Source organism: Dendrobates tinctorius, unplaced genomic scaffold (genome assembly GCF_039654945.1).
Source record: "Dendrobates tinctorius isolate UK_male_01 unplaced genomic scaffold, ASM3965494v1 ptg000016l, whole genome shotgun sequence".
NCBI lineage: Eukaryota > Metazoa > Chordata > Amphibia > Anura > Dendrobatidae > Dendrobates > Dendrobates tinctorius.
The window spans coordinates 9,903,796-9,929,982 of NW_027361684.1; the positions used below are offsets into that span (position 1 = coordinate 9,903,796).

Consider the following 26,187-nt stretch of genomic DNA (forward strand, 5'->3'; position numbering starts at 1 on the left):
TAATCGTTTCTCAGACGCGTCCGCTCTTCGCCAGTCGTTACACTGGCTGCCAATTCATTACAGGGTACAATTCAAAGTACTTGTTCTCACCCACAAAGCTCTCCACAGTGCGGCACCCCCTTACATCTCCTCCCTCATTTCTGTCTATCGGCCTAACCGACCGCTGCGCTCTGCAAATGACTTTCGACTAACCTCTGCCCTAATCCGTACCTCCCACTCCCGACTCCAAGACTTCTCCCGTGCTGCGCCAATCCTCTGGAATGCTCTACCCCAAAATATTAGGACCATCCACAATTTGCATAGTTTTAGGCGCTCGCTCAAAACACATTTGTTCAGAGCGGCCTATCACATTCAGTAATCAAAGTCATGTTTGTGTGTGTGTAGCCCATTCACTATCTCCATCTAACCCCCACCCCCTGAAGATGGCTGGACCGTCATTGTAAATACATCATTGTAAATACAAACCTGTGCTTTGTATCCCCCCCACCTCATTGTAGATTGTAAGCTCCACGAGCAGGGTCGTCTTATTTTGCTTTAATTATTGTATTGTTAACGTTGTTACTTATGACTGTTGTGTTTGAAACTGTTCAACTGTAAAGCGCTGCGGAATATGTTGGCGCTATATAAATAAAGATTATTATTATTATTATTATTATGTTGGTGGTGGGGAAGGAGGCAATAATGGAGGTGCTGAAATGGGCAATGATGGGGTGGGGGGAGGCAATTATGGAGGTGTTGGAATGGGCAATGATGGGGTGGTGGGGGAGAAAGCAATGATGGTTGTGGGGGAGGCAATGATGGAGGTGTTGGAATAGGCAATGATGGGGGTGGGGGGGAGAAAGCAATGATGGGTGTGGTGGAAAGGACAATGATGGTAGTGGTGGAAAGGACAATGTTGGTGGGTGAGAAGGCAATGATGGAGGTGGTGATGAGGTCAATGATGGGGTGAAGGGGGAGAGCAATGATGGAGGTGGAGGGGGTAGCATTATACCTTATGAGGAGGGTTGCATTATACCCTATGGGGGGGCTGCATTATACCCTATGAGGGGGGCTGCATTATAACCTATGAGGAGGGCTGCATTATACTATATGAGGGGGCTGCGTTATACTTTATGAGGGGGCTGCATTATATTCTGTGGTGGGGCTGCATTATATTCTGTGTGGGGGCTGCATTATTCTCTCAGGGGGCTACATTATATTCTGGGGGGGCTACATCATACTATATGAGGAGGGGCTGCATTATGCTCTATGAGGGGGGCTACAGTATATTCTATGGAGGGCTGCATTATACCTTATGGGGGGTTGCACTAAATTCTGAAGAGGGGCTGCATTATACTACATGAAGGGGGCTGCATTATACCCTATGAGGGTGCTACAGTATATTCTATGGGGGGCTGCATTATACATTATGATGGGGTTGCATTATATTTTGTGGGGTGCTACATTATACCCCATGAGGGGGATTCTGTGAGGGGGCTGCATTATATTCTATAAAGGGGGCTGCATTATATTCCATGAGGGGACTACATTATATTCTATGAGGGGGCTACTTTATATTCTATGAGGGGGCTACCCCAACCCCTGCTACATAATTATGACGTGTACTACCTTATATTATACCCTGATATTAGCGTGTTTTACCACACAATTGATGGTATTGTATTTATTTCTATGTAGCTATATAGTGGGCCCCTAGAATGATTTTCTCTGGTGGGCCCAAGGTGCTCCAGTCCGACGCTGCTTGCATGGTTCGAGTGCTGTGTGATTTTTTTTCTCACACCCATAGGCTTGTATTAGCGAGTTTCAGACGAGTCTCAGTGACATTCGCAGCATGCTGTGATTTTACACGCATGCCGAATACGGCTGAAAAAATAAACACTGATGTGAGCTGTCCCATAGATTAACAGTGGACTGAGTGCTATGCGATATTTTCTCGCATAGCACTCGGCCGTATTCTATGGTAGTGTGATTCCGGCCTAAAATAACAAATTTTATAACACATTTTATAAGATTATATTGGGTTGTCAAAACCGGCACTGTAAACAAAAGGAGATTCAAGCAAAGAGTTATATATTCTCCTGTCAGAACATGGCTTAGTAATTATGATGATTCGTGAGCAAAGCTTATCAACTTTTTCATCAAATAAAAGGTCAATTCAAAAAGTTGCAATAAGAATTGCATCTCTAAAACATTTTAACCAACAAGTCAAATTTATTACTACATAAGAAAAAAAAACACAGATATACAATGAAGGTTTAATTAGAAAACAACTGAGCAACAAGTATACTGTAGCTCCGTAGCCAATAGTAAATTCTAATAATTCTAATAACTAGAACTGGAAACTACCCTCATGTTTCTGGGATATGTTCCCATAGAACCCCTTTACTGACGACTTCCTGAAATGGAGAATTTACTGGTTTGAACAATTTATGTTGCACATTTGCTCAAGAGAATGGATGAGATGTCATGAATGCTCATCCACAATGGTTCTTCTGTAATATCCAATGGTCTTCGATTCATCAAGACCGTCGATTTTCTCGCTGTTCTTGATGAGGGGGCATGGTAGAATCAAACACGCCTCTTCATGAATCTTGAATGTCTGACGAGTAGCGTGAGGCTCTGTGTGCCACGCAATAATTCTTCTCACTCCAGTCAGTCGTTAAGACGAGCTGTGGAGGTACGAACTTTGGTGCAACTCTGAGTTGTGCCAAAATTTTGTGACTTTTCAAAGGTTTTATCGCACTTTTTGGGCATAAAAGCTTTGATGATTCAGGGCCAATGCCTTTTCAACGCAATTCATGTTGCAAAAATCCATTAACAAGTTATTAATCTTAACCCCTTTACCACCTTGGGATTTTTCGTTTTTGCGTTTTCTGTTTTTTGTGTTTTTTTTGTGCTTGCTTCCTATCTTGTGGTTTTTTTTTTACCTTGTTCACTAAATGTTAAAACTGACCTGCCACTATGAATCTCCTGGTCATTATGAGTTCACAAATGCAAAACATGCATAAGTTCTTTTTTAGTTAAGTGGTGAAAAAAAATTCCAAAATTTATTAAAAAAAAAATTAAAAATAAGTGGTCATTTTCCGAGACCCATAGCGTCTCCATTTTTTGGGATCTGGAGCTGGGTGAGGACTTTTTTTTAGCGCTGAGCTGACGTTTTTATTGATACCTTTTGGGGATAGATACGACGCTTTGATCTCCTGTTATTGCATTGTATTGCAGTGTTGTGGTGACCAAAAAAACATAATTCTGGCGTTTTTATTTTTTCTCGCTATGTCATTTACCGTTCAGATTAATCTATTCTATTATTTCTAAACACTGTTTTTCGGTGATTCCTTTGTATCCTCGTTCATACTGCACCCACACACACAAATGATACACCATTTGAAAGGTAAATTTGCCCCCTTCAGCAAGAAAATAGCCAAACAAACCACACATCCACGATTTGATCACAATATACAGTTTAAACATTAATTTTCATAAACCTGCGGTAAGGAAAAATGACCTGCAGGTGGCACCACAGTACTTCAAAGCACATTACCAACACATTTGTAAACATGCACTGTTTTTTCGCTGATTACTTCACCCCACACACACCATTTCAAAGGTAAACTTGTTTCCTTCAGCAAGAAAACAGCCAAACAACCCACACATTCACAATTTTATCACTAAATACAGTTTAAACAATCCTTTTCATAAACCTGCAGAATGACACAATGACCTGCAGGTGGCACCTCGACCAGAAAACATTTTTTGGCCTCTACTTATCAAAGCAATTTATTGTATTACCAATCTACATATATAAATACCTGTCTGTGTTCAACAGCTCATGAAATATATTTACATTGGACCAGCTTGCTTTTTCTGAAATTGCATGCGCCCCCCGATGACCAATGTGTGCGAAAATTTCCCATGGGCCAAGCTAGTTCTTTTTATATTTTGATAGATGGGCGTTTCTAAATGTGGTGATACCAAATATGTGTACTTTTACTTTTTTTATTATTTTATTTTAAAAGGAGGATAATTTGAACTTTTCTTTAATTTATTTTTTTTAACTTTTTTTTTATTTAATAGTCCCTTTAGGAACCTTGAAGCTGTGATAGTTTGATCGCTTGTGCTACACAGAGCAGGGCTGTTATGCCGCGCTCACCAGGAGGCGGGGCTTCGGTCCTGACGTCACTCCCTCTGGTACGGCGGTCCCTCCGGAGCCCCCGTCGGGTGCGCACACGTAGCTCTCGTCCCTGGGGCTCCTCCTCCATGTCACGTTTGCGCTTGCGCGCTCCTGTCAGTGCTGTCTCCAGGTCGGTCCCCTCTATGGTAATGGAGGACCTGACCCGGAAGCTGTAGTGGTCATGTGCTTTCTGGCTAGGATCTGACCCTGGAACCTGTCATGGTCATGTGCTATATCAGGCTATCTTCCCCTATGGGAGGTGCCTGATTATTGTTGTGCTTCCTGGCTGGGTCTGCTGTGTTCCAGCCGGGCTGTGCACTGTTCTCAGGTCCTCTGCTCTGTCTGGTGTTCTATTGTGCTCCTAGCACTCGCTCTGAACTTTCACGTTGCTTCATGCTCAGTTGTGCCTCCTGGCACACTCTAGTATCTTGTCCTCTGTCCCTTGCTCAGTTGTGCCTCCTGGTACTCACTCTGTTCCTGTGCTCTGTAACACCTCCTGGCATGACTGCTGCTCCATTCTGTACTCTGTCGTGCTCCTGGCAAGCGTCCTGCTTTGTTTACCTCCGGACGTATTACTCGCTATACAGCATACGTGCTCACGGCTACCTGTCTCGCACTATCTGTAGTTAGCGCACTTCCGTGTTCACTCTTGGTGTTCCAGGTACCCAGTATAGTTCTTCCGATATACTCACCCGTGTCTCCTGTGAGCCGCCCCTCTTGGTACCGGCTGTCACGGTTCTGACCTCTGCGGTCCTGCCCCTAACGATCCCTGAATAGGGGTCGGTCATCACCTGGCGCGCTCGGCCCAGGGGCTCCAGATCCGCGACCCAGAGGGTCCACTCTTGGACGTTGTTCTGCTCCTGAACGTCACAGTTTAATCAGGCCATTGACCCCGCTGGTACTACGGCTTCCGTCCAAAAGTAGCTGGCGTTCCTCTGGGAAAATCAGAATAGAATTATGTTATTTCTTAAGTCCATGGAGTCCTGTTTATCTGCCTTACAGTCCTCTGAGCCTGGGAATGCCGCCCAGTTGTCCAGTCTCCAGCAGGAACTCGCGCAGCAACGCGACTCCCAGGCCCAGATCCTCTACGATATGTCGTTGGTAGATAATCGGCTCCTATCTATACAATCCGTTTCTGCCCAGGCCATGGTTCCTCTCTCGCTACCGCACTTATGAAAGCCACCTCGGTATGGTGGTGACCCTGTGTTGTGTCGCGGGTTTTTGAATCAGTGTCGTTTGCATTTTGAGTTTTTGCCGCAGCATTACCCCACCGATCGTGCTAAAATAGCATTTATAGTTTCTCACTTAGAGGGGAAGGCCCTTGCATGGGTTAATCCCCTTTGGGAGTGGGATGACCCACTCGTCTCTCAGCTTTCCGTCTTTTTGGACACCTTCCGTAAGGTGTTTGACGAGCCGGGTTGCCTCGTTTCCACCACCGAGTCACTCTTTAATCTCCGTCAAGGTACTCTAACAGTTGGTCAATACGCAATATGTTTTCGCACCTTGTCCTCCGAACTTGGTTGGAATAATGATGCCCTCGTAGGGGCCTTTTGGCATGGTCTGTCCAGCCGGATCAAAGACGAACTGGCAGGCCGAGATACTCCTACCATTTTAGAGGACCTCATCTCTCTCACGACACGCATTGATTTACGCTACCAGGAGCGCACTCGCGAGTCAGCCAGAGAGAGAGGGGCCTCCCACCTCTTCTCCTCCACGCGCAGTTCTTCCCATCCGTTATCTGCAGTAGATCCGGTACCTGAGCCTATGCAGGTGGATCGTCTCCAGATAGCTCAATGGCGTCGTGTGAAGAGGCAGGCACAAGGGCTATTGTGGGGATGCCTCCCACTTCCTATGCTCATGTCCCAAGAGGCCGGGGAAGTTTCTCCACCTGGGACTGGTAAGCGAGCTCTCCTCTGGTGTATGTGATTCCTCTTTACCCCTTACCGTGCCTGTGTCCCTGAATTTTGGTTCCGAGTTGCACTGTGAAGGCTATTGTGGACTCTGGTGCAGTGGGTAACTTTATTAGTCTTGAGGCAGTTAAGAAGTTTCGGATTCCTGTCAGATCCCTGGAGACTCCTAGGTCGGTAGTTTTGGTCGATGGTAAGCCCTTGCAGGACACCGTTAACCAGGTCACTGAGGAAGTAGAGTTGCAGATTGGCACATGTCATCGGGAGCGAATCTCCTTCCACGTATTGCCGACCTCGGCTCATACCCTTCTTCTTGGTCTTCCTTGGTTACGAACCCACGGGCCGATCCTGGACTGGCAATCCGGTGATATACTCCATTGGGGACCGTCCTGTCAAAAGACTTGACTGCTGTCCGTTCATCCGAAGAACCCTTCTTGCTCGTCTTCGGCGGTTACAGGTCCGCCGTCCGCTAACCGGTCTGGGACGTGTGACATTGTCGAGAAGGGGGCTGAGAGTCAGTCTCCACATCTGTCAAGCAACCGGCCTATGACGTGTAACATTGTCGAGAAGGGGGCTGAGAGTCAGTCTCCACATCTGTCAAGCAACCGGCCTATGACGTGTGACATTGTCAAGAAGGGGGCTGAGAGTCAGTCTCCACATCTGTCAAGCAACCGGCCTATGACGTGTAACATTGTCGAGAAGGGGGCTGAGAGTCAGTCTCCACATCTGTCAAGCAACCGGTCTGTGACGTGTGACATTGTCGAGAAGGGGGCTGAGAGTCAGTCTCCACATCTGTCAAGCAACCGGCCTATGACGTGTGACATTGTCGAGAAGGGGGCTGAGAGTCAGTCTCCACATCTGTCAAGCAACCGGCCTATGACATGTAACATTGTCGAGAAGGGGGCTGAGAGTCAGTCTCCACATCTGTCAAGTAACCGGTCCAAGGTAATTACCGTGGCTTCTGTCAAGTTGACATCCCAGCGCCCGGGGGAGACCTTTGTGTCTAAAGGTAACCGTAAAGGTGTGTTATCCAGGGGACATTCTTCTCCGGTTGCCGGCCATGTTGGTGTCAAGAAGACACTCTCCCGTTTATCCCACTACTACTGGTGGCCGTCTATTGCTCAGGATGTCAAAGACTTTGTGGCTGCTTGTCCGTCCTGTGCCAAGAAAGAAGTTCCCTAGCAACCATCCTCCAACAGCCCGCCTCTTAAGGCTGAATTAACTTTCAGTAACCGCACCACCGCTTCGGCCTCCAAGCATGTCAGTGTGCCTCTGCCAGTTTGTCCTGTCTTGGGCGCACCTGCCTCCGACTCTCTGTCCGTGGAATTCTCCAGGGTATGGCAGGAGACCAAATTTTCTCGTAGTGAGACTCTGGATCTGATTGGTCCTCATGCAGTTAGGAAGTGTCTGGATCCCGCTCCTAGTGTCAAGGTGCTATTTTCGAGTTCTAGAGAGCGGAGGCATAAAGGAGGGGGTACTGTTATGCCGCGCTCACCAGGAGGCGGGGCTTCAGTCCCGACGTCACTCCCTCCGGTACAGCGGTCCCTCTGGGGCCCCCGTCGGGTGCGCACGCGCAGCTCTCGTCCCCGGGGCTCCTCTTCCATGTCACGTTTGCGCTTGCGCGCTCCTGTCAGTGCTGTCTCCGGGTCGGTCCCCTCTATGGTAATGGAGGACCTGACCTGGAAGCTGTAGTGGTCATGTGCTTTCTGGCTAGGATCTGACCCGGAACCTGTCATGGTCATGTGCTATATCAGGCTACCTTCCCCTATGGGAGGTGCCTGTTTATTATTGTGCTTCCTGGCTGGGTCTGCTGGGTCCCAGCCGGGCTGTGCGCTGTTCTCAGGTCCTCTGCTCTGGTGTTCTATCGTGCTCCTAGCACTCGCTCTGAACTTTCACGTTGCTTCATGCTCAGTTGTGCCTCCTGAGACACTCTAGTATCTTGTCCTCTGTCCCTTGCTCAGTCATGCCTCCTGGTACTCACTCTGTTCCTGTGCTCTGTAACACCTCCTGGCACGACTGCTGCTCCATTCTGTACTCTGTCGTGCTCCAGGCACGCGTCCTGCTTTACCTCCGGACGTATTACTCGCTATACGCCATACATGCTCACGGCTACCTGTCTCGCACTATCTGTAGTTAGCGCACTTCCGTGTTCACTCTTGGTGTTCCTGGTACCCAGTATCGTTCTTCCGATATACTCACCCGTGTCTCCTGTGAGCCGCCCCTCTTGGTACCGGCTGTTGCGGTTCTGACCTCTGCGGTCCTGCCCCTAACGATCCCTGTATAGGGGTCGGTCATCACCTGGCGTGCTCGGCCCAGGGGCTCCAGATCCGTGACCCAGAGGGTACACTCTTGGATGTTGTTTTGCTCCTGAACGTCACAAGGGCTATGTGTAGCAGAAATGCTTATCTGCTCTGAATCCCGGCCACTGGACGGCGCCCATAGCAGATTGGCAATTACAACCATAGGGGTCTCCTGCAGACCTCGGGTTGTTATGCCATCCCATTGGCTCCCCGCAATCATGTGACAGGGGTGCTGGAGGGGCGAAGCTCGTGACACGCTTGTGGCGCAGGCATGTTAAATGCCGCTGTCAGAGATTGACCGTGGCAGTTAACATGCTAACAGCTGGGGGTGGATCGCAATTCCACCCGTGGCTGTTAGGGGCACATGTCAGCTGTCATGTGCTGAACTACAAAACATGTTGACTCAGCGCCGGAGCCTGCATCAAACAGGGGGAGGTGACCTATGATGTTCCTATGTACCTATAAGTCATAAGTCGTAAAAGGGTTAAGGATGTAACATTAATAAAGAATGAACTTCTTTTTTTCTCAGTGAGTAGGTAAATAAATCTAAAATAGGAGAGTTCCTAATCAGGACCCTTTCTAACAAATCTGCAGCAAAGAATGTAAAATAAGTGGACAATCAGCTGATCCTAAGCTGGAGATGGAGCAAAAAGGTGCCTGTACACCTAGGAAATGAAGCTTAAAGCTAATCAGGGAAGCAGATATGTTCCATGATTGAGATAAATGATTACATTTGGTCAGGTCAGTTTCCATTACAGTGTCCATCTCAAATGTCTTTGAGACTTTAGGCCCTTTTACATTTAGCGATGCACCAGCGATCCGACCAGCGATCCAACCCGGTCAGGATCGCTGGTGCATCGCTAAATGATCGCTAGTGAGCTTTCATACAGAAAGACCTCACAGCGATGCAGCAGCGACGCAGCGCACGATACTTACCATTCACACACAGCGATCCTGACGTCCTCCCGCCCGCCTCCACGCGTCGCTCGTCGTCACAGCAGGAAGTCTCAGCAGGAAGCGCCCGAGGAGAAATGGAGCCGGACATTCTCGCGCGATCAGCGATGGACAGCGGGGGAGCCGGTCGCTGGTAAGTATCACACATAGCGATATCGCTAGCAATATCGCTATAACGTCACAAAACCAGTGACGTTTTAGCGATATTGCTAGCGATATCGCTTAGTGTAAAACCCCCTTTAGATACACAATATGTGGAAAATTATTGGGAAACCTTCACATTACACTTACTGGTACTTTTGACACTCCTTTCTACACACATAGGCATTATTATGGAGTACGGTATGTCTTTTTGCAAACATTACATCTTCCACGCCTCTCAGAAGGTTTTCTACACGATTTTGGAATGTGTGAGGGAGAAATTTTGCCTAATCATCCAGAAGAGGATTTGTAAGGTCAGACACTGATGTTGGATGAGAGGACCTGACTGACATCTCTGTTCTAGGCCATCCCAAAGGTTTTGGATGAGGCTGAAGTCAGGGATATATGTAAATAAGCAAGTCCTTCCATACCAAACTTCCCAACACTGTGTTTATGGACCTTGCTTTGTGCACTGAGGCACAGTTATGGGGAACAGAAAAGGACTTTCCCCAAACTGTCCCCACAAAGTCTGATGCATAAAATTGTCCAAAATGTCTTGATATTGTCATGGTTTCAACATTGACTGTGGCCAAGGAACACTTTGAGTGACAGCTCTGCCTCCATATTGGATCTGGAGTGTGCTGGACTGTCAGTTTTGTGAGTAACAGTTGATTCATCCAATTTGATCCTGGGGCCCTGCTGCTCAATCTGGTCTTGTTTACGAGTATTTGCAAGGTATTTAGCTGTCTAGCTGTTAGTAATTAGTGTCAGTTGTAGTTTTGCTTAAGTTAGGTGTATTTGCTTAGCCCTGTGACTCTTTCCTCTGACCTTGCTGCTGGTCCTGGGATTTGTTGTTACTATTCTTGTAGAGTATCCCTCCTGCTCTTGATGCTGAATTCAGGTATTTGAGCCCAGACTTGGCCTCTGACTATTCGTTTGCTTTACTCTCTTGTCTTGATGTAAGCTTCTGGATATAGACCCCCGACTATTACCTGACCATGTTTTTGTCTTACTCCTCTGTACTATGAGCCCTCCTGGTACCTGACCTCATACCTCCTGACTACTCTGTCTCACGGTTTGTCCATGAGTAGTGACTCAGCATCACAGATATGCTGAAGAATTAAGAATTCTAATCACTGGAAATAAAGGGTTGAGAACGACCCCTTAAAAACAACCTCATAGCATTAACCCTCATCCACCAAGCTCTATTGTTGGAACAATGCAGTTAGAAAGATAATATGCACGAAGCAATCAAACACAAACTTATGCAACAGACTGCCAAACAGGGAAGAGTGACTCATCACTTCACAGAACACATTTCTGCTGGTACAGAGCCAAGTGACTTTACAGCACTACATCCCACACTTGGCACTGTGCTTGGTGATGTAGGGCTTGCATGCAGCTGCTTGCACATGGAATCCCATGCTCTGATTCTTCCAGAGCACAGTTTTTGTGCTGATAGGTTTGATACTCAAAGATTTTGACTTTTCAATAACAATACTCACATTTAGGGAAGAAAGCTCATGAACTGACTTGTTACAACTGTACCATCGTTCTACGGTGCTACATTTCAATTTGGTGAGCTCTATAAATCAACCAATTTGTTAAAAAAATATTAGCCACCATGGCAAGGGGCTGAATTTTACACATCTGTGGTAATCGGACTTAATGAAAAACCTGAATTCAATGATTAAAAGGCCATATAGTGTGGCTGTCGACCACATGCTCATTGACTCACATCTATCTCCAGTAACTCCTCCATAGAGATGAATACTCATGTGTTCTCAATAGAGGTATAGGAGAAAGACACAAGAGATAAGCGGACTGCTTCACGCAACCCCGGCCCATAGTCCCGGTTATTGCGCTCTGGCTGTGGACAGGACCTGCGCAATCTTCCTGACCTTCCAGGCTTCTCAATGCCGCGTTTGAGTTGGCAGCCTGGTGAGAAGTCACAGCCCAATCCTTCAACTTCCCCAACATCTGTTAGGCAGAGTCAGAAGGTCCCTCACTCCTAGATATTAGAACCTCACAATTTTAAGTATAATCTATATAGCAGTAATGCAAATCATATATTTTTTACATTTACATATACCATATATGCTCTCAAAGTTCTGTTATGTTTGTTCACTTGTAAGCTACTGCAATAAAGGCACAGCAACATGTACCCATTTATTTCATCTTTTGAAGCCCCCCCATACACATGAGATCAATGTCGGACGAACCTGCCATTATCGATAAGTACAACCGATTAATGTGGGGCCCTGAATAGTTTTCGTACAGGAGTTAAAGATCCAGCATATATGATTTCAGACTGCTGATCATATGGTCCCTCAGCAAGCTACCACACATATCTGATCTCTGATGACTGCTCTTTAGTAGAGAGCACAGACATGCTAGGTCAGATGATCACTCCTGTGTACGGGATAGCTGACCGAGATGTGTATGGTGGACTTTCATACGTAAAATAGTTGGTTATGGACCCTGATCTAATTGTGCATTTAGAGGTTATTGTTTTAAAGCAACACTCCAGTTTTCTTTTTCATATTTCAGCGCTAGAGTGGTCCCACTAATCAAAGTTCTCTAACCCTAATCTTCCATTTACCAACCACTATCTTCATCTGGTCCCAGCACCACTCCGGTCTCATACTGCCATCTTGTGACCGCAACGTCTGACTGACTGGAAGATAACCATCACAAGCTCTCACTGTAAAGGGGCCTTTACACATAGCGATATCGCTAAATCATCACCCATTTTGTGATGCAGCAGCGATATCGCTATGTGTGATACTTACCTCCGACCGGCTCCCCCACTGTCTGTCGCTGATCGCGCGAGATCGTGCAGCTCCATTTCTCGTCTGGCGCTTCCTGCTGGGCTTCCTGCTCACGCCGACGAGCGAAGCGTGGACGCGGGAGGGAGGACGTCAGGATCGCTGCGTCTGAAAGATAAGTAACGACCGCTGCTGCGTCGCTACATCGCTGTGAGATCTGCCTGTGTGGCAGCTCACTAGCGACCATTTAGCGATGCACCAGCGATCCTGACCGGGTCGTATCGTTGTTGGGATCGCTGGTGCATCGCTAAATGTAAAGGGGCCTTAAGTCTAGGAGAGCCCCGTTCTAGCCTGGTTCTGGCTCTCATAGACTTAGGCCTTATTCACAAACCAATATATTTGATCAGTATTTCTATGCCAAAACCAGGATTGTCTATAAAACATAGAACAAGTGTCTATCTTTCAACTATAGTTGTTCTCTGTAAGTTCCACTCCTGGTTTTGTCATACAAACACTGACGTGTGAATAAGCCCTTACTGTACATTGATTAGTGATTTTTGGATTGCTCAGGAAACACAGGAGCGGTCCGGCAACAAACTGCTGGAGACCAACCGGAGCGGTGCCAATAACAGATGAAAATGGCATCTGGCAAGTATGATATCAGGGGCAGGTAACTTAGATTAGAAGCACCACTCCAGTGCTGCAATAAAATAATAGCTGGAATGGTGCTTAATACATCTTTACATAATTTAACCAGCAAGTAACTGGTAACACCAATAACCTCCATTTTCAATATAATGCTCGGTGTGTTGATTTAGAGACGTTCAGAAGTTTTGCTTTTTTTTGGTAAATGCACCAAGATCTGAAGCCAAATTTATGAAATTACATCTGGGCAAGCGACTACAGGGTCTATTCATAGATTAATAATGTTGATCTAGATGGCATTAGAGTACCACCTTGGAAAGTTTTGGTAATTCCTTTAAGATCCACATTAAAGCAAATCTGCCTGGATTTATACCGTCTTATCTAAAGTAGTGACAGTAACCCTTATCTTATTGCTGTAGCTTTGTTTCTAAGGGTCCCGTTTCACATAGCGACGCACCAGCGATCCCGACAATGATACGACCTGGTATGGATCGCTGATGTGTCGCTACATGGTCGCTAGTGAGCTGCCAAACAGGCAGATCTCTTCAACGACGCACCAGCGATGCCGACAATGATGCGACCTGGTCAGGATCGCTGGTGCGTTGTCACACAGCAGCTATTCTAAACTATTCCAGCCTGCGTCCCTGAGTTCTGCGTCACCAACGAGGTCGCTCGTTGGCGTCAAACACAGCGATGCATGCTGGCCAGTGGGACGCCAATGATGAAAAAATGGCCCAGGACATTCCAGCATGATCAGCGATATCCAGAGGGGGGGCCGGTCGCTGCTATGTGTCACATGTAGCGAGATCGCAGGTGAGATTGCTGTTGCGTCACAAAATCGGTGCCGCATCAGCGATCTCGCTAGTGATCTCGCTATGTGAGACGGGGCCTTTAGTCTTCGGTCACATTTATTTGCATACGCACAACAGTATTGCAGCACTTCTGAGAGAGACTAACAAAATGGAAGGAGAATTTGAAAGCCTTGGCAATTTTTTTTTTACTAAAATATTTTAATAAAGTGTAAAAGGATGCCCCCTGTTTACACGTCTCCTTATACTGCGGCGAACCTGTAAGCGATGCCTCAGTCCTTCAGCTGAAAGGAAAAACCCTTTGCGTCACTGTCATTCATTCTCTGAACGTCAGTGAACTGCTTCATATCAGGTTCCTCGAAGCATCGTTTTTTCATCCCCGTGGCAGCACAGGAGTTTAGGTCCCGATGACTAACAAAATTACTACACAGCAATTGAATTTGCCATCTTGAGATCCAAAGCAGAAGTCACATTAAGGGTCTGTTTAAAAATATCTTGCATATGTCATTCCACATAACTAGAAACATAAAATAGATATTACGTGGGATGAAATATGCTACTGGAGAGGGAATACTGGCCAACTCAACTGCAGAAAGAAGTTTTTATAATATGCTCTCTAAAGTCAAATTTAGCCTAATCTTTTAGGTTTATATCAGAAGTTAAATTTTTAAAAAAAAGTAAGACGCTGTTTAGTTATTTAAAAGTTTTTAAAAAAAGAGAGACAGAGGTGCACCAATTTTTTAGCCTTACCGTAAGAGTCTACATGCCCAGTTATTTCTTCACAACCGCTAATTCGGATAGCTTTAGGGTGGTACAATATCAAAGGTATATGTAAAGTGCTTGAGAGTAAAAAAAGAAATGACAGCACTCAATCAATAAAGGACTAACTTACCTTCTAAATGATTGGGTGAGTGCCGTCATTTCTTTTTTACTAACAAGCACATTAAAAAGTTTTTTTCTAGGATTCAAAGGGTTGTCCCAGGCTTCAAAGCTTCTCCTAAGGAGTGTATTTAAGCAAGTTAAAAAAATTGTTTTAAAAAATATTTAAAAAATTGGCGAAGGTTCAAATCACCACCCTTTACCCCATTCAAAATAAAACAATAAAAAATTCACATATTTGGTATCGCTGCATTCAGAAAAGCCCGCAGTAAAAGGTCAGCACCCATCTTTCTCACATAAAGTTTTATTTGCTATCTGTGCCTGGTTTGCTTCTCACTCCCCATTCATATGAGGCTGTTTGGCACAAAGAGGAAGGACAATTTAGTGGTTGGGGACCATTCATAATTAGGTACACCTTAATGTGGTTGGATGGCTTTTGCGCTCTTTGATGAAAAACGCTAAGTACCTTTAGGTTTTTAACATTTTACAGCAATATTGGAGTTCATGTATTCATTAGTCGCAGTGTCCTAACACATCGCAAATGTATATGGTAGACATTTATAAAATATCCTAAAAAAAACAAAAACAGTGGGTCCGATTCATCTAGCAGCTTACACCATTTTTCTGAACCAAAACTGCTTTCACAAAAAAAAAAAAAAATGTATGAATTTTGCTATTTTCACACTGGACCCAGTCATCTTTCGGAGAAGTGGGCAGAGCTCTGTTCAGAGGGGGCATATTGATGAATCAGCCCATAATATTTTATTTTGTTTGTCCACAGTTTTCCCAATTCGAAATCTAACCAGCAATGTTAGTAATGGATGTTACATTTATCGATATCTACGGTAAATTTACACAAATACAGTTAGATCATTTTTAACTTATGAATACTTCTATCTGGAAACAAAAGGAGAGCCCTAGAGCATAAACAATGCCCCCACATAAGGTACAGGGTTCATGGTGCAGGGTTCTGCCATTCAGAACAGAGGATTACTTTTTTTTTTTACTATTTAATGACAAGTAAAAACAGAGTATATGATACACAGATTGCTGGATAATTGTATAACTTGTCATAGTACAAAGAATAACATTTTTATTTTTTTAAACTGTGATACCCATTTAAAGGTAAATTCAACAAGTTCAATGTCATAACCAAGGATTTCGCCACATTAAGGGAAGTGGCAAGTGTGTTTTCAGTCCGAGTTCGATGTAAAATCATCTGATCGCACTTGGATCAATGTTAGTCTATAGAGGCCGTGCACATGTCCGACAGTCTGTCCAAGCGAATTAGGTGAGGGGAAATTGCTCCATGCTCGAGTTTGATTCAACATTCATATCGCAATTGGCCATGCAAGTCAATAAGCACGTGGAAACCACTGGACTGCATTTGAATGACATCCAAGTGCAGTCTGATTTCCACGGACTGGCAAAATCTTCTCCTCGTCCAAGAGAATTGGATCACACTATGATCACAGTGCAATTTGCATAATTGACCCGATTCTCTCAGATGGGAGGATACACGGTCGTCTGCACCTGCCCTTACAGTTCTGACCAGTCACGTTCTACATTGTAATATTTTTTTGGTTGCTTTATTTTGGCATTCCATTTTCATTTTGAATGTCTTGGTGCCGAGATCCCTAAAGATCAAAACAAAGAACACTGAAGACAAATCCCTTAAGGCTGGAGTCACACATAATGGCCGTAATACGGAGAAATGGTCCCTAAATAGTGATCCCTATGTCATCCGTTGTCAGGGTGTGGCCGTGTATTTTGCGCATGTAAGCATCCTTATGTAATCCGTATGGCATCCGTATGCCGAGAATTTCTCACCGGCTTGCAAAACAAAATGGACATATAATGGAGCCCAATGACAGGTTTTCAAACACAAACGAAAGAATAGATATAGACACATAGAATGCATATATATATATATACACACAAACACACATGTTATATATATATTTATATTTCATATAGTTCTACATAGCCGAATAGCCGCTGAAACATTTGCCGGCTTCATTAAAATCATTACAAAACCTGACATGAAATGACACATGGTTTACATACAGTACACCATTTCATTTCATGTTTTTTTTATATGTCTTTCACTAGTAATTAGATGAGGGTTTGTGTGTAAAATTTGGGAGGTGTAGGTGTTAATTTGAGGGGTTAATTCGCGTGGGCTCCCGCGGTAATATGTCAAACAGAGGTGAAGCAGGTGAGTGAAGGCAGATTTTAATAGCCTTGAAAGGGACCATTGTTTTTGCCCCCCCCCAGCTACAAAAATCTGCCCCCGGCTGACCTGAGGTGAACTGATGAGCATGGGAAAAAAGTCAGATGCTTTCCCACGCTAATTAGTTCATCTCCAGGCAGCCAGTGAGGCTGCGCAGAGCTGAACCAATTCATTCTGTAGTAGATTACAGTGAGGCTGATCGCATTAGCACTGGTCCTCATTGTAAACTATTTAACCCCTTGTGAAGGATTACAGCGTGGGACATGACTGAACAGCGGAGAGGTAAGGATATTGTTGATTTTTTCTGTTTTTTTTTTGCAGATCATAGTTTTATTTTTAAATAGAAGAGTAATAAAACAGTGGTCTCTCTCAAGGCTATTAAAATCTGCCCTCACTCACATGCTTTACCTCTTTGGTTGCGATTTTGCCGCGGGAGCCCATGCATTTTTTTTCAGCGAATTAACCCCTTAATTTAACACCTAGACGTCCCAAATTTTAGACACAAACCCTAATTTAATTATTAGTCAGGGACATATAAAAATACATGAGATGAAATGGTTTACTGTATGTAAACCATGTGTCATTTCATGTCGGGTTTGGGAATGATTTTACAGAAGCCGGCAATTAATTTTGCGGCTATTCTACTATGTAGAACTCTATGAAATATAAATAAATATATATATATGTGTGTCTCAATGACATGTGTAAATATATATATATATATGTATTCTATGTGTATATATCTATTCTTTCATTTCTTTATTAAACCTGTCAGTGTGATTTTACTGTATCGCGCACTGAATTGCCGGCTTTTCTAAAGGACACCGGGTGCGTATTTCTCGCAAGTCACACATCTGGTCCCTGTAACATAGTAACATAGTAACATAGTTATTAAGGTTGAAGGGAGACTTTAAGTCCATCTAGTTCAACACATATCCTATCCTAACTTGCCCTAACATGTTGATCCATGTTGTGTAATGCATTTTTTTTGCGCACCCATAGACTTGCATTGGCGTATTTTGGCCGGAATACGCTGACAATCGCAGCATGCTGCGATTGGCACGGACCATAAAATATGCGCGAGAAATATAAGGCTGATGGGAGCTACCCCGTAGAGAATCATTGGTCCGCGTGCAATGCGTGTTTTTTACGCCTCTCACTCGTTCGTATTTCTCTCTAGTGTGACGCTGGCCTAAGGCTCATTCACAGACCGCTCCCGGCACTTTAACCCCCAACACACTGCGATCAAACAAGATTGCAGCGTTCTGGTGCCGGCACAGGGGCTGACAACCCAAGTCAGATTTTCTATTTAATTTCTTTCTCCTCTGATGTAATCGCACATCAGAGGAGAGAGAAATAGGGTCCCCCAATCACCCCCCTGGTACCTCCATTGTCCCTTCAGACCCCCCTGAAGTCCCCCGGGCCGCCGGCTTCTTTTTCTGGGAGAAAATGGCGGGTGCATGCACAGAGTGCCCTCTGACATCTGCCAGCCGGCACCCAGCAACAATAGGAGATTTTTTCCTATTGGTTAATTTTGATCACTGTGATAGACCCTATCACAATGATGAAAAAAAAAAAATAGTAAATCAAAACCCCCTTTATCACCCACTTAGTTAGCGAAAAATAATAAAATAAAAAAATGTATTTATTTCTATTTTCCCATTAGGGTTAGAGTTGGGCTAAAGTGAGTTGAGCTAAAGTTAGGGGTAGGGTTGGGGCTAAAGTTAGGCTCAGGGTTAAAGTTAGGGTTAGGGTTGGGGCTAAAGTTAGGGTTGGGGTTAAAGTTATGGTTAAGGGTAGGGCTAAAGTTAGGGTCGGGGTTTAGATTAGGATTAGGGTTGGGATTAGGGTTAGGGTTGGGATTAGGGATAAGGGTGTGCTAGGGCTAGGTTTGTGGTTAGGGTTATGGTTAGGGCTGGGATTAGGGGTGTGTTGGGGTTAGGGTTGGAGTTAGAATTGGGGGGTGTCCACTGTTTAGGCACATAAGGGGCTGTCCAAACGTGACAGGGCGTCCGATCTCCATTCCAGCCAATTCTGCGATGAAAAAGTAAAACAGTGCTCCTTCCATTCTGAGCTCTGCCATGCGCCCAAATAGTTATTTACCCCCACATAAAGGGTATCGGCATACTCAGGACAAATTGAGCAACAATTTTGGTGTCCAATTTCTCCTGTTATCCTTGGAAAAATAAATAATTGGGGACGAAAATATAATTTTTGTGAAAAAAATATGATTTTTTATTTTTACAGCTCTACATTATAAATTTCTGTGAAGCACTTGAGGGTTCAAAGTGCTCACCACACATCTAGATAAGTTCCTTATGGGGTCTAGTTTCCAAAATGGGGTCACGTGTGAGGGTTTCCACTATTTAGGCACATCAGGGGCTCGCCAAACACGACATGGCATCCGATCTCAATTGCACTCAAATTTAGTTTGAAAAAGTCAAACGGCGCTCCTTCCCTTCTGACCTCTGCCGTGTGCCCAAACAGTGGTTCCCCCCACATATGGGGTATCAGCGTACTCAGGACAAATTGATCAACAACTTTTGTGGTCCAATTTCTCTTGGGAAAATAAAAAAATTGGGGACTAAAAGATCATGTTTGTGGAAAAAATATGATTTTTTATTTTCCCACCCGGGCGCCATAAACTTTGGTGAAACACCTGGGGGGGGTTCAAAGTTCTCACCACACATCTAGATAAGTTCCTTGAGGGGTTTAGTTTCCAACATGGTGTCATTTGTGGGGGTTTCCACTGTTTAGGCACATCAGGGGCTCTTCAAACGCGACATGGCGTCCGATCTCAATTCCAGTCAATTTTGCGTTGAAAAAGTAAAACGGCATTCCTTCCCTTCCGAGCTCTGCCATGCGCCAAAACAAAAAAAATTGGGGGCGAAAAAATCATTTTTGGAAAAAAAAAGTATTTTTTATTTTTACTGTTGTACGTTATAAACTTCTATGAAGCACTTGGGGGTTCAAAGTGCTCACCAAACATCTAGATAAGTTCCTTAGGGGGTCTAGTTTCCAAAATGGTGTCACTTGTGGGGGGTTTCTACTGTTTAGGCACATCAGGGGCTCTCCAAGTGTGCCATGGCATCTAATCACAATTCCAGTCAATTTTGCATTGAAAAGTTTTTAAGAAATCTCAATATGGAAGAGGCCAGGAGTGAGCTGCACTTCTTGCTACATGTTCACAGACTTACCAGTGGAAAAGCCAAACTTCACATGCCATAAATGCAAGCTTGTGTCCCTGTTGGAGGAAAAGTTGCAAAATCTCGAAGAGAGGTTAGCTACGTTGAAGATCATTAAGGAAGGTGAAGAGTTCTTAGACAGAGCAGAATTATCTCTTCATGTTACAGAAAGAGAAGAAATTCGAAGTGCACCTGATGAAACAGAGGAATGGAGACATGTGACCCAGAGAAGCAGGAGGATCAGGAGGCAGTCAGCACCCATACTTCTCAGGAACCAGTACCAGGCTCTCACGCAGGAAAACGATGAAGAAATACATCAGGATAAGACTTTGCCCACAAACAGCAACCTTGTACGCCTTCAGAGTCCTCCTGGATGGAGAAAGAAAAACGTTGTGAAGAAGAAACGGAGAGTGGTGGTCATGGGGGATTCCCTGTTGAGAGGAACAGAGGCCGCTATCTGCAGACCGGATATAACTTCAAGAGAAATGTGCTGTCTTCCAGGTGCAAAAATTAAAGATGTGTCTGACAGGATATCAGGACTCTTCAGACCTACAGATGACTACCCATTCCTGCTACTACATGTGGGGACAAATGACACAGCAAGAAACGACATGGAAACCATCTGCAGAGACTTTGAAGACTTAGGCAAGAAAGTGAAAGAACTGGGAGCGCAGGTGGTCTTCTCTTCCATCCTCCCAGTGGATGGCCATGGAACAAGGAGGTGGAATAAGATTCTGCAGGTGAACAACTGGCTACGTCGATGGTGCAGTCAGCAACGATTTGGATTTATGGATCACGGAGTGAATTACCTTTACGATGGACTACTTGCTAGAGATGGGGTGCACCTTACGAAGACTGGAAAACATGTATTTGGAAGTCGCCTTGGTACACTTGTAAGGAGAGCTTTAAACTGGAACAACATGGGAAGGGAAGCAAATGACCAGAAAAAGCCATACACCTGACAAATGCTATTGAGAACTCTGCTATTAGAAGTGGAAATGAAGAACAAAGACAAAAGAATCTAATTAATAAAAATATTGGAGAAAGAGAAACCAATCACAAACTAAAATGTTTCTATACTAATGTACAAAGCATGGGCAACAAACAAGGAGAATTGGAACTACTAACACAGGAAAAGAAATATGATGTCATTGGAATCACTGAAACTTGGTGGGACAATACACATGATTGGAATACAAGACTAGAAGGATACAACTTATTTGCAAGAAACAGACTTGATAAACGAGGAGGAGGTCTCGCATTGTATGTTAGAAACGTGTATATCTACACAGAGATTGAAGCTTCAGAGACTGGGAGTTCTGTGGAAACTGTTTGGGTAAGAATACAAGGACAGAACAATGGAAAGGACACCATTGTAGGCATTTACTACAGGCCGCCTGTGCAAGCTGAAGATATGGATGAACTCTTTATGCATCAAATGGCCAAGTTCTCCAAAAAATATGACATAGTTGTCATGGGAGATTTCAACTATCCAGACATTTGTTGGGAATCTCTCTCAGGCAAAACTAACAGGTCAAGGAAATTCTTATCCTCTCTTGCTGACAACTTTATCTTCCAAAAGGTAGGGGAGAAAACAAGGGGAACAGCTACCTTGGATCTAATCCTTATAAACAGTGAGGAAATGGTTGAGGAGGCAAAAGTGGCTGGGACCCGAGGAGGTAGCGACCATGATATTTTAGAATTTTGGATAACTAGAGGAGGAAGACCTGTGAAGACTCAGACGTCAAGGTTAGATTTCAGAAAGGCAGATTTTAAGGGATTCAGAAAGTGAATTGGAGGGATCCAATGGCTGGATATCCTTAAAGACAAAAATGTCCAGGAAGGATGGGAAATCTTGAAAAATGAAATTCTCAAAGCACAATTGTTAACAATTCCGAAAAGAGGGAAAAATAGGAAGCATTTAAGGAAGCCAGGATGGATGAACACAGAATTTAAGCACATGCTAAAAAGGAAGAAAAAAATGTTTATAAAATGGAAAGAGGGAGGCATATCTAAAGAAAAATATAATGCTGTCTGCAGAACCTGCAGGGCACAAATCAGATTATCTAAAGCTGACAATGAATTGAGGCTTGCAAGAGATGTCAGAAGCAATAATAAAGGATTTTGGGGATATGTCAAAAGTAAAAGAAAAGTCAAAGATGCTATAGGATTTTTACAGAATAAAAATGATGAAATGGTAAGACAGGATGTGGAGAAGGCCGAACTTTTAAATTCCTATTTTGCATCTGTTTTCTCTCAGAAAGGAAATGTAACATCAACTGTTCCTCACTGTCCTATTAAGGGAATAGAAGAATCCAGGATATCTATAAACAGAAAGATAGTGAGGAAACACTTAGCTAACCTAAATGAATTCAAGTCTCCAGGTCCAGATGGATTACACCCCAGAGTACTGAAGAAGATAGCAGAAGAAATTTTTGAACCCCTCTCCATAATCTTTGAAAATTCTTGGAGAACAGGAGAAGTCCCAGAAGACTGGAGAAGAGCAAATGTTGTTCCTATCTTCAAAAAGGGGAAGAAGGTGGACCCAGGCAACTATAGGCCGGTGAGTCTGACTTCTATACCAGGAAAGATCTTTGAACAAATTATTAAACAACATGTATGTCAGTACCTGGATAAGAATGAAGTGATTAAACAGAGTCAGCATGGGTTTGTAACTAATAAGTCATGTCAGATTAACTTAATTTCCTTCTATGACGGAATCACTGATTGGATGGATCAAGGAAATGCTGTAGATATAGTATATCTTGACTTCAGCAAAGCATTTGACAAAGTATCTCATACAATCCTTATTGAAAAAATGACTAAGTATGGAATGGACAAGGCAACTGTTAGGTGGATTCATAACTGGCTTAGTGATCGGACCCAAAGAGTGGTCGTAAATGGCTGCACATCCAGTTGGAAGAATGTCTCAAGTGCGGTACCTCAGGGCTCTGTCCTGGGCCCTGTATTGTTCAACATCTTTATCAACGATTTAGATGAAGGAATTGAGGGTAAACTGATTACATTTGCTGATGACACAAAGCTAGGAGGGATAGCTAATACTAGAGAAGAGAGAGAGGATTCAAAAAGATTTAAATAAACTGGAGAAGTGGGCAGCAACTAACAGAATGGTTTTTAACAGGGAAAAATGCAAAGTACTACATCTGGGCAATAAAAATGAAAAAGTATATACAGAATGGGAGGAATAGGGCTAAGCAACAGCACATGTGAAAAAGACTTGGGTATACTAATAGATCACATACAGAATATGAGTCAACAGTGTGATGCAGCAGCAAAAAAGGAAAATGCAGTTCTAGGATGCATTAACAGAAGCATACAGTCTAGATCACGTGAAGTTATTATTGCCCTCTACTCCTCTTTGGTCAGACCTCATCTGGAATATTGTGTCCAGTTTTGGGCACCGCATTTTAAAAAAGACATCAACAAACTGGAGCAAGTTCAGAAAAGAGCGACCAGAATGGTGACCGGTCTGCAAACCCTGTCTTATGAGGAAAGGTTGCAGGATTTGGGAATGTTTAGTTTGCAAAAGAAAAGACTGAGAGGAGACTTAATAGCTGTCTACAAATATCTAAAGGGCTGTCATTGTAGAAGGATCAACTTTATTCTCATTTGCACAAGGAAAGACTAGAAGCAATGGGATGAAACTGAATGGGAGGAGACACAGATTAGATATTAGAAAAAACTTTTTGACAGTTAGAGTGATCAATGAGTGGAACAAGCTGCCACGAGAAGTGGTGAGTTCTCCTTCAATGGAAGTCTTCAAACAGAGGCTGGACAGACATCTGACTGGGATGATTTAGCGAATCCTGCTTTGAGCAGGGGGTTGGACCAGATGGCCCAGGAGGTCCCTTCCAACTCTACGATTCTATGATTCTATGATGAGCACTCCTTCCCTTCCGAGCTCTGCCCTGGTTTTTGTGACGTTATAGCGATATTGCTAGCGATATCGCTATGTCTGATACTTACCTCCGACCGGCTCCCCCCGCTGGTTATCGCTGATCGCGCGAGAACGTCCTGGACCGTTTCTCGTCGGGCGCTTCCTGCTGGGCTTCCTGTGGCGCCGACGAGCGACGCGTGGACACGGGCGGGAGGACGTCAGGATCGCCACGTTTGACAGGTAAGTAGCGACCCCCGACCCCTGCTATGTCGCTGGTGAGATCTGCCTGTGTGGCAGCTCACTAGCGACCACTTAGCGATGCACCAGCGATCCTGACTGCGTCATATCACTGGTCGGGATCGCTGGTGCATCGCTAAGTGTGACAGTACCTTTATTTTCGCCTCAATTGCCACAACCTGTTAATTGTGAGGCTTTGAAAGTAAAGGCTAATGGTTATTACCTCATGGAGAAGGTGATCTGCATTTTGGGCAATGAGTTTAACACTTATTACAGATGGGAATTAGACAAATTAAGAGCAGTCACGCTGTCTAGCATATGATCTACTACAAAGCAGATAACACATGTCCCAAATTGACATAACGATAGCGCATAGTTAGGCAACTACTGTCCACATGTATTAAGAAAATGCATTCAACTAATTGCTACTGATTTGATTAACTTTAATATAGCAAATCATAAAAAAGAACATCTAGATTAAAATGTCAATTAACCAGCATCTGCTATAAAGGTTAAAGAACTAATTAAGACCTGGCAATATTCCATACACAGAGTGGAGATTATGAGTCTTTAATAGATATTACAACATTAAGGAACTATTTTTTTTTTTTACTAATAGTCTCAATTAATAAACCTAAAACTATCGGATGCAATCACTGGAGGTACTTAGTTAACCACTGCGGATGATCCTCTATAACAATAGCTAATGATTAGTCCTGTACATACACAATTGAAATCACAACCATTCAACCTCCATTGCAAACAGGGTTTAACAGCAAGATTTATTTGGCAATGACCTCAGTTTACTAATATTCTTGGGTTGTCAAGAGACGGTCTGAAAAAAAAAAAAAAACAACCCACAAGAGATCATTCATTGCCGTGCACAATCAAGAAAAAAATATATAAAGCTGGAAAGGTAATGGATATTCCTAAAGATAAAGTTTGATGCATAGTTCACAAGTTCAAAATTAAAAGAACAAATTATTCCACTCTTTCATTACAAGTGTCTTTAATACTTAGTAAAGCCTCATTGGCTATGCATCAAATTTGCAGCAGCAAATTTATAGCAGCTAGAAACCAGCTTTGGGGAGCATTCCTGCGGAATTTTAGTTACAGTTGTGGCCAAAAGTATTAACACCCCTGCAATTCTGTCAGATAATACTCAGTTTCTTCCTGAAAATGATTGCAAACACAAATTCTTTGGTATTATTATCTTCATTTAATTTGTCTTAAATGAAAAAAACACAAAAGAGAATGAAGCAAAAAGCAAAACATTGATCATTTCACACAAAACTCCAAAAATGGGCCAGACAAAAGTATTGGCACCCTCAGCCTAATACTTGGTTGCACAACCTTTAGCCAAAATAACTGCGACCAACCGCATCCGGTAACCATCAATGAGTTTCTTACAATGCTCTGCTGGAATTTTAGACCATTCTTCTTTGGCAAGCTGCCCCAGGTCCCTAATATTTGAAGGTTGCATTCTCCAAACTGCCATTTTTAGATCTCTCCACAGGTGTTCTATGGGATTCAGGTCTGGACTCATTGCTGGCCACCTTAGAAGTCTCCAGTGCTTCTCTCAAACCATTTTCTAGTGCTTTTTGAAGTGTGTTTTGGGTCATTGTCCTGCTGGAAGAACCATGACCTCTGAGGGAGACCCAGCTTTCTCACACTGGGCCCTACATTATGCTGCAAAATTTGTTGGTAGTCTTCTGACTTCATAATGCCATGCACATGGTCAAGCAGTCCAGTGCCAGAGGCAGCAAAGCAACCCCAAAACATCAGGGAACCTCCGCCATGTTTGACTGTAGGGACCGTGTTCTTTTCTTTGAATGCCTCTTTTTTTCTCCTGTAAACTCTATGTTGATGCCTTTGCAAAAAGCTCTACTTTTGTCTCATCTGACCAGAGAACATTCTTCCAAAACGTTTTAGGCTTTTTCAGGTAAGTTTTGGCAAACTCCAGCCTGGCTTTTTTATGTCTCGGGGTAAGAAGTGGGGTCTTTCTGGGTCTCCTACCATACAGTCCCTTTTCATTCAGACGCCGACGGATAGTACGGGTT

General features: G+C 43.9%; 1 protein-coding gene across 1 annotated transcript in view; it reads right to left on the reverse strand.

Annotated features, from left to right (window-relative positions):
* Positions 1–26,187, reverse strand: part of SLC6A4 (solute carrier family 6 member 4) — a 168,805-nt gene that overhangs the window by 91,881 nt on the left and 50,737 nt on the right. The window lies entirely within an intron of this gene.